Raw genomic sequence first — 15464 nt, 5'->3', positions numbered from 1 at the left:
TAATGGGGAAACTGAGGCCCAGAGTGGGGAAGTGGGTCTGAGTAGCTGGGACAGGAGGGCAGGGCTCCATGCGTGGCTCGGTTCTTCCTCCCTCCCTTCGATCAGAGCTAAGCGCCATCCTCTCCCCTCCCTCCCGTGGTCCCCCTCCTCCAGACTTATCCCCCCCAGGGAGAGCCGAGGAGGACAGTGATGGATTTGGGCCAGCCTTCATTTTCATTCTCAATCCCTGCATCTCGCGCTCGCTCTCCCTCCCTCTCCACTTCTCCTCCTGCAGACGGATGACAAGTGAGAACGTCTGTGACCCAGAGAAATTATCTTCCCTTCTCTTTCACCGCATAATTTTCTGCCCTCTCGTCTGGACAAGCCTGGGTGATTTTTAGCTACAAAAAAGAGGGAAAATTATCATTCAGGAAAAAAAAAAAAAAATAAAAGGAGGCTCCTAGCCATCCGACAGACAGGCTGTCTTCTGGGTGAAAATGAGAATCTCCTGTCTTGTGAACTCGGTGGGGGACTTTGCAGGGGGTGTTCACACCGCAGGATGACTGTGAGCACCCCAGTGGGCCAGGCCCATGCCCCAGCAGATTCTAGAGGCTTGAGGCCCGTGCAGATTTTTCTGGGAGTACCCCAATGTCTACCACATGTGAGTGCACACCTGGAGGACTTCATGGGGGAGGCAGCACGGTCATGAGGCCCCTGTGATTCAATTCCATCACCTCACTCTCCACCCCTGTGCCTAGGACCTGGCAACTTTTCCCCAGCTTGTGGCTTTCTGGAAGTTTCTTTCTCCCGCCCTGCCAATCACATACACCTGCATGCCCAGACACTACGCTACATGCTCAGGGCCTGCTCCACAGGTTGACATACTAAGTCTTATTATTTCTAAAAAAAAAAATCTCTATTTTATTTTTCTGATTTAAAATTTCAAACATTACAAGAAAAGGTTTAGCAAGAAAAGGTCCCTCTTTTTTCTCAACCCTTTCAGTATAACCACCGCTAATGGGTATCTGCTTTGCCAGACTTTCCCATGCAAACATCATGATTATAAAAAGGTACACACACACATGCATATGCACATGCATGCGTGCGCGCGCGCACACACACACACACACATACACATGACTCACTGAGTTCCTCACCCAGCACTGGCATTCTCTGTGTGGCCTTATGCAGATTGCTCAACCTCTCTGAATCTGCTTCCTTGTCTGTAAAACAGACACAGTTATAGATTGTAGGTTGTAGGGAAAACCAAATAGATTCACACATGTAATGTGCTTAGAACAGCGCTGGGTACATAGAAAGGGTAGAGGAAGAACACTGGAATACACTCACCCCAGCCCAGTACTTTAATCAGCCTAGCCTCTCTTTGTTTTACATATTATGAATTGTTTAGGAAAACAGGTTCTCCTGCTTAAAACAGCACACACACACATACACACACCAGTTGTAAAACTTCTAGCACTGGGGTCTGAGCAAGGCTGTGGTTAGCAGACTAAGCTGGTGTACTCCTACTGTGTGACCTTGGATGAGTGACTTTGCCTCTCTGGGTCCCAGTTTCACCATCTATAAAATGGGAATAATAATAGCATGGAGGGCTCTTGTGAGGAGTAACTTAGGTATAAGTCTATAAAACAGACAGCAGTGCCTGACATACTGTAAAGATTGCCCCCAAATAGTAGCTGTTGTTGTTACTAATTAGCTGTGAACATGACTTTGCATTGAATGGATTAGAGGGAGTGTGTCCTTATTCAGGGACTAGAAGCAACTATGACCTCCCTCTTTCCCAACCCCTGCTGTCACTTTTGGGTCAGAGATGGGCCTCACAGGGTTAGTGAAACCTCTGAAATTATGCGCATGCACACCCCTTTTGCATCCACTAAAAACGGTTTTCTTCCCAGGCAAAGATCTTTCTCTTTCATCAGATACTCAAAGTGGTCATTAACCCAAGAGAGTTAAGAACCCCTGAGCCTTAACACAGGCTCTCTGCTTCCTGCAAAGATCTGCTTTTCTACTAAGGAGAAGCCAGAGTTTGAATCTCTAAGCAGTGTTCTAAGGACTCTTTATGGCCCCAGAAATCCTTCCAGGGAACCTGGGGGGCTTTTCCATTTCTCACCTCATATTTTTGTACAACTAGATTTTCTTCATATGCCTCAAGCAAAACAACAGGTTGCAAAAGAGGGTTTAAGAATCCAGGTGTTGCCAGGAGCGGTGGCTCATGCCTGTAACCCCAACACTTTGGGAGGCTGAGACAGGTGGATCACTTCAGCTTAGGAGTTCAAGACCAGCCTGGGCAACACGGTGAGAACTTGTCTCTACCAAAAATACAAAAAACTAGCCAGGTGTGGTGGCATGTGGTCCCAGCTACTCAGAAAACTGTAGTGGGAGGATCACTTGAGCCTGGGGGCGGAGGTTGCAGTGAGTGAGCTGAGATCATGCCACTGCACTCCAAACTGGGTGACAGACAGAGTGAGATCCTGTCTCAAAAAAGAAAGAAAGAAAGAAAAAGAATCCAGGTGTTTTCTGTTCAGCCAGACATTTGCAAAAATGTAGAACAATGCCACTCCGTAACCTCCACCTCCTGGGTTCAAGCAATTCTCCTGCCTCAGCCTCCCGAGTAGCTGGGATTATAGGTGCCCACCACCACATCTGGCTAATTTTTTGTATTTTTAGTAGAGATGGGGTTTCACCATGTTGGCCAGTCTGGTCTCAAACTCCTAACCTCAGCTAATTTGCCTGTTTCAGCCTCCCAAAGTGCTGGGATTACAGCTGTGAGCCACTGTGCCTTGTCTTTCTCATTAAATTTTTATTTTTACAACATGATTAGCTTTCTATAAAATATGTAATGTTAATATATAATGACTTTATAATTATTATTTTAAAATAATTAAGCCTTTTAAATGTCTCAGTTTTAATTTCTAAAACACTAAATATGGATACACATAGCTTACATAAATAAAAGCTCTTTGAAATCCTCAATATTTTATGAGTGTAAAAGTATCCTGAAACCCCAAAAGTCTGAGAACTTTTGTTCTTTGGAAACCTACCTGGTTGTGATAGAAGGAGCTGTGACACATCCAGCTCTAACCCAGGGCTTTGGCTATGGGGCATTCTGGGAGATGTGGTAGTTGAGGCAGGCTAGTGGCAGGAAAAAGGGGTGATTAAGGATCAGGCCAGCTGAACAGTAGCCAGAAACAGCCACCCTTAAGGGTCATAAAATCAGCAATGGATGTGTAATAATATGGAGAAAATAGTGTTTTGTCGAATTCCTCTCAGGAGAGTCTTGTATGAGGCTGTTACAGGGATAAGTAGTGAGGTGTCCAAGAGGCTTTCTCAAGTAACAGTGTTGATTGCTAAACTGCCTTGTAAGGACTGTGTATCTCATAACTAACTGCAAGGCCATTCATTTTCCTCTAACAGAAGGCAAAAGGTTATGCAAGTTTGGGGCCAGAACGGAATTGCTGCAGTTCCTGGAGGAGAGGCTGAACTTTGCCACCAGAGGGCACTCTTTCTTGCCATCTCCTCTAAAAGCTCTCTGCCGCCCCTTAAAACAGTGCAGAACAAATACCTTTACTGGCTTTTACTTGGAGGGGCAGCAAGTTATTGGTTATACTGGGCAGAAAATGTGGGCTGATTGTAAAGAAGGAGCAAATGGAGAAGCAGGTGAAATCAGCAAAGAGGCAAATCAGGACTCCTGGGCAGGAAAGGGCTCCCTTATTCATCAAGAGTGAGTTTGTGGCTCACTCTGTAAGACTCAGGACCCAAGGTGAAAACATGAACTCTCCCGTTAGGAAATTATGCTTACTGAGAAACATCCTCGGGGGCCACAAGGAAGGTGAAAATCCCAAATCTGCTGGGGAAGGAGGCTGGCAATAGGAAAGGAGGTTCCTTGGCCAACCATCATTTAATATGGAATGCTTTATCTTTAAGAAATAGATTCAAAGAATTCAAACTCAAGGCTGACTCACAAAGAAACTGGCTGTCTTTGCAGGTTGGAGGTGAATAATCAGGATATCTGTCTGCCTTGTTAAAGAGGCTAAAATTCTTCTCCTTCCCTTCTGTCCCTAGTTTTCCCTCAGCAAGTCATGCATTTTCTGCCCAACTGAGGAAATTTTGAATGCTCTTGAAAAGGTTCTAGAATGCAGCTGTGAAGCTAGAGGTATTTCTTTCACAGATAAGCTCCAGGGCAGTTAACCACAAGAGGGGCAAGTCATGCCAGGCTCTGCCAGTGGGAAGGACAGAGGTTTGGGGATTGGGGGAGCTGTGGATGACTCTCAACTCTCAAATCTTACTTCTACAACATCCCAGAACATTCCTGTTGTATGGTCTTGGTTCTGTCACTGAATCTCCAACAGCCAGGGTTCTGGGAGGAATGAAATTGTAATTGAGGGAGGTTTAAAGGAACAAATATGTGGATGAGGTTAAGAGACATCAGAACGGGGAATGAAGCTACTTGGGACTGGTGGCAGTGAGGAGCCATTACACCTTGTCCCTATAAGGTAAGGTGAGGCAGAAGCTACTGGTGGTACCCAGGGAGCTCATGCTTTCTTAATAGGATCAATTTCACCCCCCAAAAGGGGCAAAAATTGATTATTGGGAGGTGAAACAGATCTTACTCTGTTTGTAGGAAGCACAAATATACATACAGCACATAAACAGGAACAGTATATCTGCAGTATTGTAATTTCATGGGGAGGATTAGTGATTAGAAAAAAGTCTAGAAAGTCTTCTTAGGGGGATGATCATTTTTTAAAAGGTTGTCTGAGTACAGTGGCTCACACCTGTAATCCCAGCACTTTGGGAGTCTGAGGCAGGCACATCGCTTGAGCCCAAGAGTTTGAGACCAGCTGGGAAACATAGAGAAACCTCCATCTCTGCAAAAAATAGAAAAATTAGCTCGGTGTGATGCCGCATGCCTGTGGTCCCAGCTACTCAGGAGGCTGAGGTGGGAGGATCACCTGAGCCCAGGAGGTCAAGGCTGCAGTGAGCTGTGATTGCGCCACTATACTCCAGCCTGGGCAACAGAATAAGACTCTGTCAAAGAAAGAAAGAAAAGAAAGAAAGAGGCCGGGCGCGGTGGCTCAAGCCTGTAATCCCAGCACTTTGGGAGGCCGAGACGGGTGGATCACGAGGTCAGGAGATTGAGACCATCCTGGCTAACACAGTGAAACCCCGTCTCTACTAAAAAACACAAAAAAATAGCCGGGCGAGGTGGCGGGCGCCTGTAGTCCCAGCTACTCGGGAGGCTGAGGCAGGAGAATGGCATAAACCCGGGAGGCGGAGCTTGCAGTGAGCTGAGATCCGGCCACTGCACTCCAGCCTGGGCGACAGAGCCAGACTCCATCTCAAAAAAAAAAAAAAAAAAAAGAAAAGGAATGAAGGAAGGAAGGAAGGAAGGAAGGAAGGAAGGAAGGAAAGAGCGTGCATGAGAGAGAGAAGTAAAGAAGGAAAGAAAGAAAGAAGAGAGAAAGAAGAAAGAAAGAAAAGAAAGAAAAGAAAGAGAGAAAGAAAGAAGAAGAAGGAAGGAAGGGAGAAAGAATGAAAGAAAGACAGAGAAAGAGAAAGAAAGAGGAAAGAGAGAGAGAAATAAGGAAAGAAAGAAATACAGAAAGAGAGAGAGAAAGAAAGAAAAGGAAAGAAAGACAGGAAGGAAGGAAAAGAAGGAAGAAAAGAAGGCCAAGAAACACTGCTGCCCCTGCTGGAGAGAACTGCTGGTTAGGAGCTATGACCTCTGGCACAAGACATGACCAACTCATGGTGCTCCCACAACAGGGCATCAGGGGCATTAATACCCCAACCTCTTTCTCCCCCTGACCTCCCATCTTCTGCCACTGCTTCCTATTGGCCAAACACAACCAGAAGCCTGAAAGGGGATCTATGGATGCAGCCCACATGGGCTCTGCCACCAGGCACAGAGCAAGGTAGAGAATAGTAAAGGGTGGATCAAAGGCGGCAAACAGATGATGTCCACATCTGAGCCTGGACATCTGAGTTAATTTCCACCACTTACAAGCTGAGCGACTTTGGGCAAGATCTATTAGGTTCCCTGGTCAGCTCCACTTCCCAGTTCTCTGTCAGAAACTATATCTCTCTCTCTATCGGAGAAATTGGGTTAGAGTTGGGTAGTTTGAAATAAACTAATGCAGTCTCGATATTTGGGAAGCTTGTGGTTTAACAGGGAGATAGACTCACAGAAAGGACAACTACCCTGCAGAGAAGTAAATCAAGGGATGTACAAAGGTCACAAGAGGTGAGGAGGAGGCAGAGAAGAGGAAGGGGATCCCAGTTGGGCTGGGCCCTGAGAGATGGGTAGTGCCCTTCATACCACTGAGGCTGAGCTGCGTCTGTGCCTCCATTTATGCTGTTCCATCCCAGGATGTTTCTCCTTCCTCTCTCTAACTGCTTAGGTTTGATCCATCAGAGGCTTTTCTTCCCTGATATGAGGTCTATGCCACCTTCTTTCTGGTGATTTCTGGGCGCTAAAGACAATCCTGTTGCTAAGTAATTTCTGCTGTCTTGCTTCCTCTAACAGACAGCAAACGCCTGGAGGGAGAGAGGGCAGGGCTGCTCTTCAGATAGAAGGCCTGGGGCCAGGGCTAGTTTAGAAGCTCAGGGCTCCATAAGTACTTGTGGATTGGCTCATTAGAGTAGCAGTTCTCAACCAAGGTTGAGAACTTTGCCCTTCAAAATTATCCGGGAAACGAAAACGTCACCAATGTCCCAGATAAATTATTCCAAAATCTCTAGGGATAGAATCAAGGCCTGGATGTTTTTCGTTTGTTTGTTTTTAAGACAGGGTCTTACTCTGTCACCCAGGATGGAGTTCAGTGGCGTCATCATGGCTCACTGCAGCCTCGACTTCCTGGGTTCCAGCTATCCTCCCATCTCAGCCTCCTGAGTACTGGGACTACAGGAACAGGCCACCCATGCCCAGCTAATTTTTAAATTTTTTTGGAGAGACAGGGTTTTGCCATGTTGCCCAGGCTGGTCTTGAACTCCTGTCCTCAAGAGGCTGCCAGCCTCTCAAAGTGCTGGGATTACAGGTGTGAGTCACCACACCAGGCCAGACATGAATGTTTTTCAGAAACTCCCTAGGTGATCTGGATATTTATCTAGGTCTGGTCTGAATCATATGATATGCTTTATAACTACTATCTACATGTGTACATTTCTACCCTTCCTATGTTTTTGAAACTGAGGTATAAATTAGATAATATGCACATGTTGATGAATTTTGACCTATGTATACACTGTGTACCTATCACCCAGATTAAAATATAGAACGTTTCTCTTCTCCAAAGGCCATTGCTATCTTGTTACCACCTTCAGTTTTGCACGTTCTTGAACTTCAGGCCAGTGCTGCTGTGGATGTCGGTGGTTTCTTTTTCACAGCTGAACTGTATTCTGTTGTGTGGATATACCACAATTTATTCATCCATCCTCTGTTGACAGACATTTGGGTTGTTTCCAGTCTTTCACTATTGCAAATAATGCTGCTATGGACATTTGTATATAGATCCTTTGTCTATATTCTTATTGTAATGACATTTTATTCCTTTCTCCTTTCATGTTGCACTCCAAGTCCAATTTTCCTTTTTTTTTTTTTCCACATCTGCAACATATTTATTTTTCAAAGGAATGGATTTTGAGAGAAAATAACATGGGGCAGAGATATGGAATAGAAAATAAATACAAGGCCAGGTGCAGTGCTCACGCCTGTAATCCCAGCACTCTGGGAGCCCAAGTCAGGCAAATCACTTGAGGCCAGGAGTTCGAGACCAGCCTGGGCAACATGGGGAAACCCCGTCTCCACTAAAAATGCAAAAATTAGCTGAGTATGATGGCATGTGCCTGTAATCCCAGCTACTCAGGAGGCTGAAGTAGGAGAATCACTTGAACCCAGGGAGGCAGAGATTGCAGAGAGCTGAGATAGTGCCACTGCACACTCCAGACTGGGTGTGTTTTTTTCAAAAAAAAAAAAGAAAAGAAAAGAAATACAAATGTAGGTGGTTTTGCTAATTGTTTTATAACCATAACAAACTAGTTCAGTGACTGCCTTGTGTAAAACACAATGAAGGTTCCAAGATCAAGGCTAAAAATTTCAGTCTCTGGTTTTTGGGACTTAGGGTGCAGTCCTTGATTTTGGATGGATCACTGGGTGTGTGGCACCGTCCATGCTTTTAACCAGATTTGAATAGAAGAGTGGTCACTTGGCCAAGGTGGAAGCAGATGAAGCATTTGGTTTCACGTGTCACATAACTCCTGAAGTTCCTCCCCACGATGCAAGTGACGTGGGATTGGGCTTCTTGTCAAATTCCTTCTTGATATGAGCTGGAATGTCCTTCTGTGTATTCTATTTCTCTAGCGCCCGAGTAGTGCACTCCACCAACTCCTATTGCATCTCTTCCAAGATGTCAGCATTTTTTATCAAAGCCTTTCGGTTGCACATGGTTACCTAGGGAGCAAGCAACCCTCCTACCTCGGCCTCCCAAAGTGCTGTGATTACAGGCATGAGCCACCGTGCTCAGCCATGTCTGGAGGTATCTAGGTGCAGAACAACCATGTCATGGTTGAAATGCCACTGGAAGCACATTCCCTAGAGGCAAATGTGGCATGCAGAATATTCTATATTATTTCTGGGACAGCTACCTTGACATCCATCTTTTATGATAACCCTATGGTCTTAGATGATTCCAGCACAGGGGGCAGTATGTGCAGAGTAGGTAGGTATTTCTTCAACAAATGTTTGTTGGTGTATTAGTCCATTCTCACACTGCTAATAAAGACATACCTGAGACTGGGTAATTTACAAAGGAAAGAGGTTTAATTGACTCTCAGTTCAGTTTGGCTGGGAAGGCCTCAGCAAACTTATAATCATGGCAGAAGGGGAAGCAAACACGTCCTTCCTCACATGGCGGTGGGGAGAAGAAGAGTGAGTGCCTAGTGAAGGGGGAAACCCCTTATAAAACCATCAGATCTTGTGAGAACTAACTCAATATCATGAGAACAGGTAGGGGAAATGGCCCCCATGATTTAATTATCTCTACCTGGTCCCTCCCACAACACATGGGGATTATGGGAACTAAAATTCAAGATTAAATTCGGGTGGGGACAAAGCCAAACTATATCAGTTGGTTACAAGTCAATATGCCACACACTTAGGCAGAGAGCTGCATATTTAGCATTTACACTGTACAGTGGATGCCTTCTCCTTGGGCATGATGGTTTCTCTTGGTCCAACTGGACCTTAACACTTGCTGGCATTAGATTAAGTGGATAGGATGGGGACTGCCCTGATGCCAGATTCTTAGAAACAAGACTCACAGTTTCATCTCATCCCATGTCATTTGTGCTCTCAGCCTTCCATGATTTTGAGACGTTAACTCTATGCTATCTAGAACTTGTGGCCATCCGTATGATTTATATTTCATTGCAGACTTTTACTTTACACGAATTTACATGGGCCTTGAGGGAACACAAAAAGCAAATAACCGTTCTTTTTTTTGTTTGTTTTCTAACATTGTATAACGAATCTGCACATCCCATAACTTTTTTTCCCTATTCCACAAAAAGTTTATTGTCACAATATGCCTCAAATCCTGGAAGCCCAGGGGATAGCAGAGCTCATGTGGAAAGATGTTCTACTTTCCACTGTTGTTCATTTTCCATCATCTTCAGCCCTTCCCCATTCAGGCTCAATGTCTGATTGGCTAGAACTCTGTCTTGTACACCCCCTAGCTGCCATCAGGGCTGAGAAGTCAAGTGGAAGGCAGCACTGGTGAAGGGGATTGGAAGCAGGCTTTCTCCAATGGTGCTATCTGTCCACCAAACTTGCTTTTGGGTGAAATGAGGGTCACACATAAAATAAGGATTCATGCCTATCTTGATTCATTTCATCTTAGCCCTTCCCCCAAAATATGGAACTTGAAGTAGAGATATTTAAGTAAGTAATAGATTGATTTTACCATCAGAGATGGCTATTTCAAGCATGGTGTCCATCTTAGAGTCTTAAGGCTGCTACTTTTGAATTCAGACTCACTCATATTGTTATTACCCCATCCATAGCCCCAAACCCTTACTCCATGGATCAACTCAAGAATGCATTTGAGAGCAAGTAACAGAAAAGCCAACTATGCCTTAAACAGATGGGAGCCATTCTTCTTATATAATGAAGAGTCTGGAGGGAGGTGACTGGTGTGGATTAAATAGCTTGTTTGTTTTTGTGATTCTTTTGGTGGTTGTTGTTGTTTGAGACAGAGTCTCGCTCTGTTGCCCAGGCTGGCGTGCAGTGGCACGATCTTGGCTCACTGCAACCTCTGCCTCCCAGGTTCAAGTGATTCTCAAGCCTCAGCTTCCAGAGTAGCTGGGACTACAGATGTGCACCACCATGCCCTGCTAATTTTTGTATTTTTAACCATGGTGGACATGGCTAGAACTCTGTCTTGGACAACCCCTAGCTGCCATCAGGGCTGAGAAATCAAGTGGAAGGCAGCACTGGTGAAGGGGATTGGAAATAACCGGTTATCCCACAGTGTCTGCCGCGTCCTGTTTTCACCCCATCTCCTGCACCTCACTGTTGTGTCATTTAACCTTCCAGTTTCAATGAACAGTTGCTTCTATGAGGCTGAATGTCTCTCTAGTTCATTCCACACATGGATTGTGTTCCGGAAACCTGGGCCAACTTTACATCCTCAAACACAAAGTCTCCCCGCTTCTGGACCTTTGAACTTTCTTTTCCCTCCACCCAAGCACTGCTGGCCCCAGCTGCATTCTCAGCAAACATCGGTGGTATCTTCTTAGCCTTCAAGTCTTGGCTGAAATGTCACCTCCTCAGGGTGACCTTCCCGGGCCACTGCAACCTGAAATCAGCCCTTTCTGTACCCCTCATCCCTGCCTGAAATGACCAATGTTTTTGTTCCTGGCTTATTATCTGTTTTCCCAGGAGACCTCAGAAGAACTTTCTCTCCTACCATAGTATGCCCACGTGCAAAAAACTGTAAAGATATTGATGAATGTTTGTTGAATGAATGTGTGAATATGTGAAAGGGAGGAGGGAAAAATTCCAGTAGCCTCCGAACTGTTGGTATATATTGTCAAGTGGGGACCATGGCCCAAATAAGTCCAGAACTTTAAGTGGTTACCACAACACTTGTTAGGAGAAAAATGCATGTACATGGAAACACACACACACACACGCCAAAATAAGGCAATAAAATAAGAAGAAAAAAGCAGAGGAATATTGAGGTGTGGGAAAGAAGTAGAGGCAAATTTTGTTGCCAGCTTTTTGCTTCATTATTCCATCTTAAGGAGTACCAGGCTGAAGGCAGGCGGCCTCACCGAACAGATAACGGAATTTGTCATTTGCAGTGGCCGTGTTATTTTTAGGTCCAAATGCATTTCTTTCAACAAGGACTCCATGTTGCTAGCTGCCAGCTCATGCAAATCGGGCCTCCATATGGAGGCACCGGGCTCTATTTTACATGTAATGCACATGTGCACCTTTGTTTGAAATAGGTTAGCTTGAAAACAGCCCTGTTCCACCCAACTACAGGGGTCTCAGTGCATGTGTGAAGTGGGTCCTTCACTGTGGCAACCTCCCACCTGGATGCCCCCTTTTTAAGAGGTCATCTGCACGCCAAGATCATTCCCAGTACACTTCAGCCCTCCAAGACCAGGGACTGTGTCTCTCATCTTTGCCACTCTTGTGCTCAGCACCTAGTGGATCTTATTAGGTGCTCATAGCATTAATATCTGAACCCCACCTTGTTCTGATCTTTCAGAAGCCTCTGCACCTTCCACATGGAGTTCATTCAATTCATTCTTGTCTTCTGAACCCCACACGCCATTTTAAGCTCTTTCACCACAGGGCCTGCATCTCTGCCCCTCAGCGCCAAGCCCCATGCCTGGTCAATCACAGACCTTTGCAAATGGCAATTCCAGAGATGACGCCCAGCTTTCAAAATGCTGAGTGCAAATTCCCTGCTTCTGTGAACTCTGAACAAAGAGAGGTGTTGCTTTTTGGCAAAGGAGGTTGTCAGGAAGCTTGGAGAAAGAAGTCTCTCTCTGGCCTGCAACCTCCCTGAATCTTCCTTTGCTCCATCTTCTGCTTCTGGAATATTCTGGATTTGGAGAACATCAGTTACACATGAAGGGAGACATGAGAGAATGAAGTGGGTGGAGAGACAAGCAGAAATCTGTCTCTGCAAAGGCACTGTCTAGAGTCTCCCCGAACCCTTGGGGCAAACCTCGCAGACCTTCCTTTATCTCCATCCTTCCTGGACAATCTCAGCAGCCGAGACCTCCTCCTCTCCATACACAGGGCCCAGCCCCTCCTTCTCCCATTGCTGGACTCCATCCAGCCAGCTATGTTTGCTTCTGTGGAAATTTCCCCCACCCAAATTCTCTGGCCCCAACTATCCTGGCCACGAAGGGAGAGTGAGCTCCGTGTAGAACCAACTGAGCCTGCTGTGCAGAAGACAGACCTTGCCTGCTTTGCAGGAGGGCAGAACCGACCTCCTCGCAGCACCGGGTGGCCTCAGGTGCCCGTTGCCAGGGAGCAAACGGTCGGGACCTCAGTGGTATTCTCCCTCTCACTCAAGGACAGGAGGGTGACCATCTGGGCCTCGGCCAGAGTTCCACGGAGGAAGCCCCAGCCTTTTCTCTCCAGCAATGATGCCGTTATCAAAACCAGGAGAGGGAATTTGAATAAAAAGGAGAGGGGAGAGAGAGTCACTGCCCCCCACTGCGGTTTCCAGGCGACACGTCGTCTGTTGCGGTCGCTGTCATACAAACCCTTTTCCCGTAAGACGGCGGGTCCCACGGGGAGAAGGGGTGAAGAGGAATATTTTATCAGCCGTGTACATATGTAACCAGAAAGGGGGCTGAAAAGCGAAACCTCGTTTCCCTGAATAGGGGGAAGGAGGGAGGGGGTGGGGACGCTGGCGGAGGTGGCAGAAGGGACTTATCTCTAGGAGGTCAACAGCGGGAACATGCGGTGACTGATTTCCACCCTCCGTCTTGTCAATGCAGGGAGCGTCTGCACAGACGGCTGTTTGGGGCACAAAGTTTAAAAGACATCTTGTTTTTGTATTTAGATATAAGAACCCAATATACGTATCAGAGGTAAAAGAAAAAAGAATAATAAATATTCTAAAACCATGCCGGAATGGGGTGGTTGAGTCTTTAGAGAATGGAACGTGAATTTCTCATACATGGGCTACTTTTCACTCATGGTTTGAAGATTACTTTGCTCCTTTGGGGAAGAAACCCTAAGCACTGGGAGGCCTGCCTTCCTCTGTGTTGAAGTCTCAAGTTCATTCTACAACATGGGGCAGTGTGGCACTGGGCTGGAGAAAGCCCAGCTTCCCCGTCCAGATCTGAGAAGCCTGGAGGCCTGGTCAGCACTGAATGTCCAAGTATGCAGGGCAGAAGAGACGATTTCATCTCTGCTCCACAAAAGGCAGCCATCTCACCCCTTCCCCACTGAGCACCATCCTCGGAGGACCTTAGCAATGAGTTAAAAGAAAACAATTGTGATGAAACACTAGCTTTGCCCGAGAGTTTAGTGCAAATGCAACCAACCTTGCAGACAGTCACCAGCCCGCTTGCCTGGGGAAAGTGACCACTCACAAGGTACTTCGTGAAGGCAGCTGGTTTGTTTATGCCGCTTTGTTTATTGTGCTGGTTGGGGAAGTCTAGCAGGAGAAGGTGAACCCACGCGTTTCTCTGGGAGGCATTTTTCTGGTGACTGGTCTGTAAGTCCATTTCCAAAGAACACGGCATGAAAATGATCAGATGTGAAGACAGCCATCCTGCAACTGCTCTACTCAAACACTCGGGTGGGGCGCCTGTTACTACTGGCTCATTCAAAAGTTTGGGAGGTTAGGAAATAAAAAAGTTAAGCAAAGAGGAATGGAGACAGAATGAGAGGGAGAGAAGAGGAGAAAGAGAGAGAGAGAGAGGTGAGAAACGCAAGAACCCATCTGGACCATGCATCACATTGAAATTGCCCCGCATTAAAAATTCACCAGCCAGTGAATTTTCAAGGGATTTGTAGTAATTAGATGACAAAATGCTGGCAAATCTCAGGCTTGCCAAAGATGTTACTCAGGGGTCAAAGACTCGACACTTTCGGCTGGGTAATTTGTAAGTGTCAATCACTCGCAGCCATCAGAGAGGATGCAGCGATCTAACGGCTGCATTCTAACTAAGTCAGGCGAGCCCGCAGCCGGCCGGCTGCCAGCAAGCCCCCAGACCCGGCGGCCTGCCACTCTCTGCCCCGCTCCCGGCTCGGGCACAGACAGCGGCTGTGGCCTCGCTAGGGACTCGGAGCCAGGCGGGCCAACCCAAGTTTCCAACTTCTAGTTTGATTTGATCCCTCTTTTTTCTTTTTTGAAAGCTGCGGAGGCTTGCCAGGAGTCGAACTTCCCACCTTCGTGGAGGACAGAGTTCCCTGTTGTGCTGGTGCCATCAAAGGGTGACATGGGGCTCTCTGCTTTTGTGCAGGGTGGCCATTTCAGTGTCAAGGAAACTAGGTTCTCCTGCTTCGAGTTGCGTGATACTCAGACGTCAGTCTTCTGATCTGTGAAGTGGGGAAAAGATGACTTACCTTGAAGGGTGGTGATGACTAAGGAGGGAGCCCGCGGTGCTGCCTACAAACTCATTCACTCCCTATCCATGTACCTTTGTCCAAGCGTTGTTCTGGGCACTGGGGACTCAACAGAGACCAAGATAACACACCCCCACCCTCATGGAACATTCTAATTGGGGAGCGAGAAGAAGCAATAAACAAATAAATATGAAGTATGTCAGAGGATGATAAGTGCTAGGAAGAAAATCAAATGAGTTGGGGACAGAGCCTGTCGGGGGCGGTGCTTTACACAGGATGGAAGGGAAGGCCTCTCCAATGAGGCCACATCTGAGCAGAGACCTGGAGAAAAGAAGGGGACAGAGCATAAGGCACTGCAAGGTGGCCCTAGTGGCTGAAGTGGAGCAGACAATTCTAATCGCAATGAGAATTATTACCATGAGGCTGGAGACCACTGGGCAAAGGCAGCAGGGATACGGTTGGGGCTCGGCTCCAGCAGCCTTTGACACTTTGAGGCTCCAAGAAGCTGGACTCGTGTTGCCCAGCCTGACGGCCCCCGGTAACCCCTATTCCAGAGCCCTACGAGGGCAGAGAAAGCACCCCGAGATGCCCACGCGTGGTGCCTGACCCTGCCTGTGGGCCAGGGCTGACACTGGCGGGAGGGTCTCATTCCAGCTGCTGGCACTGATTGAAAGTGAGCTGCAAAGGGGACCAGTGAGCCTGAGGGTAAATTGATGCTGTCACAGCTGCAGCCAGCTGGGACTGCCTGGACCCCAGGCCAGAAACTGTTTGCAAGATGATGGCCCTGTTTTCTCCCTCGCTGCTCCGGCCCATCCAGGTATCTTCTGGAAAGAACACTGACTTCAGAGTCAGACAGACGGGG

At 46.9% G+C, this 15464-nt stretch overlaps 1 pseudogene; it reads right to left on the bottom strand.

Annotated features, from left to right (window-relative positions):
- Positions 1-8174: 8174 nt before the first annotated feature.
- On the bottom strand, positions 8175-8443 carry LOC112428847 (dynein light chain 1, cytoplasmic-like; annotated as a pseudogene).
- Positions 8444-15464: the final 7021 nt, after the last annotated feature.

Source organism: Macaca nemestrina, chromosome 10 (assembly GCF_043159975.1).
Source record: "Macaca nemestrina isolate mMacNem1 chromosome 10, mMacNem.hap1, whole genome shotgun sequence".
In the NCBI taxonomy this organism is placed as follows: Eukaryota; Metazoa; Chordata; class Mammalia; order Primates; family Cercopithecidae; genus Macaca; species Macaca nemestrina.
This window is presented reverse-complemented; position numbering and strand designations above follow the sequence as displayed.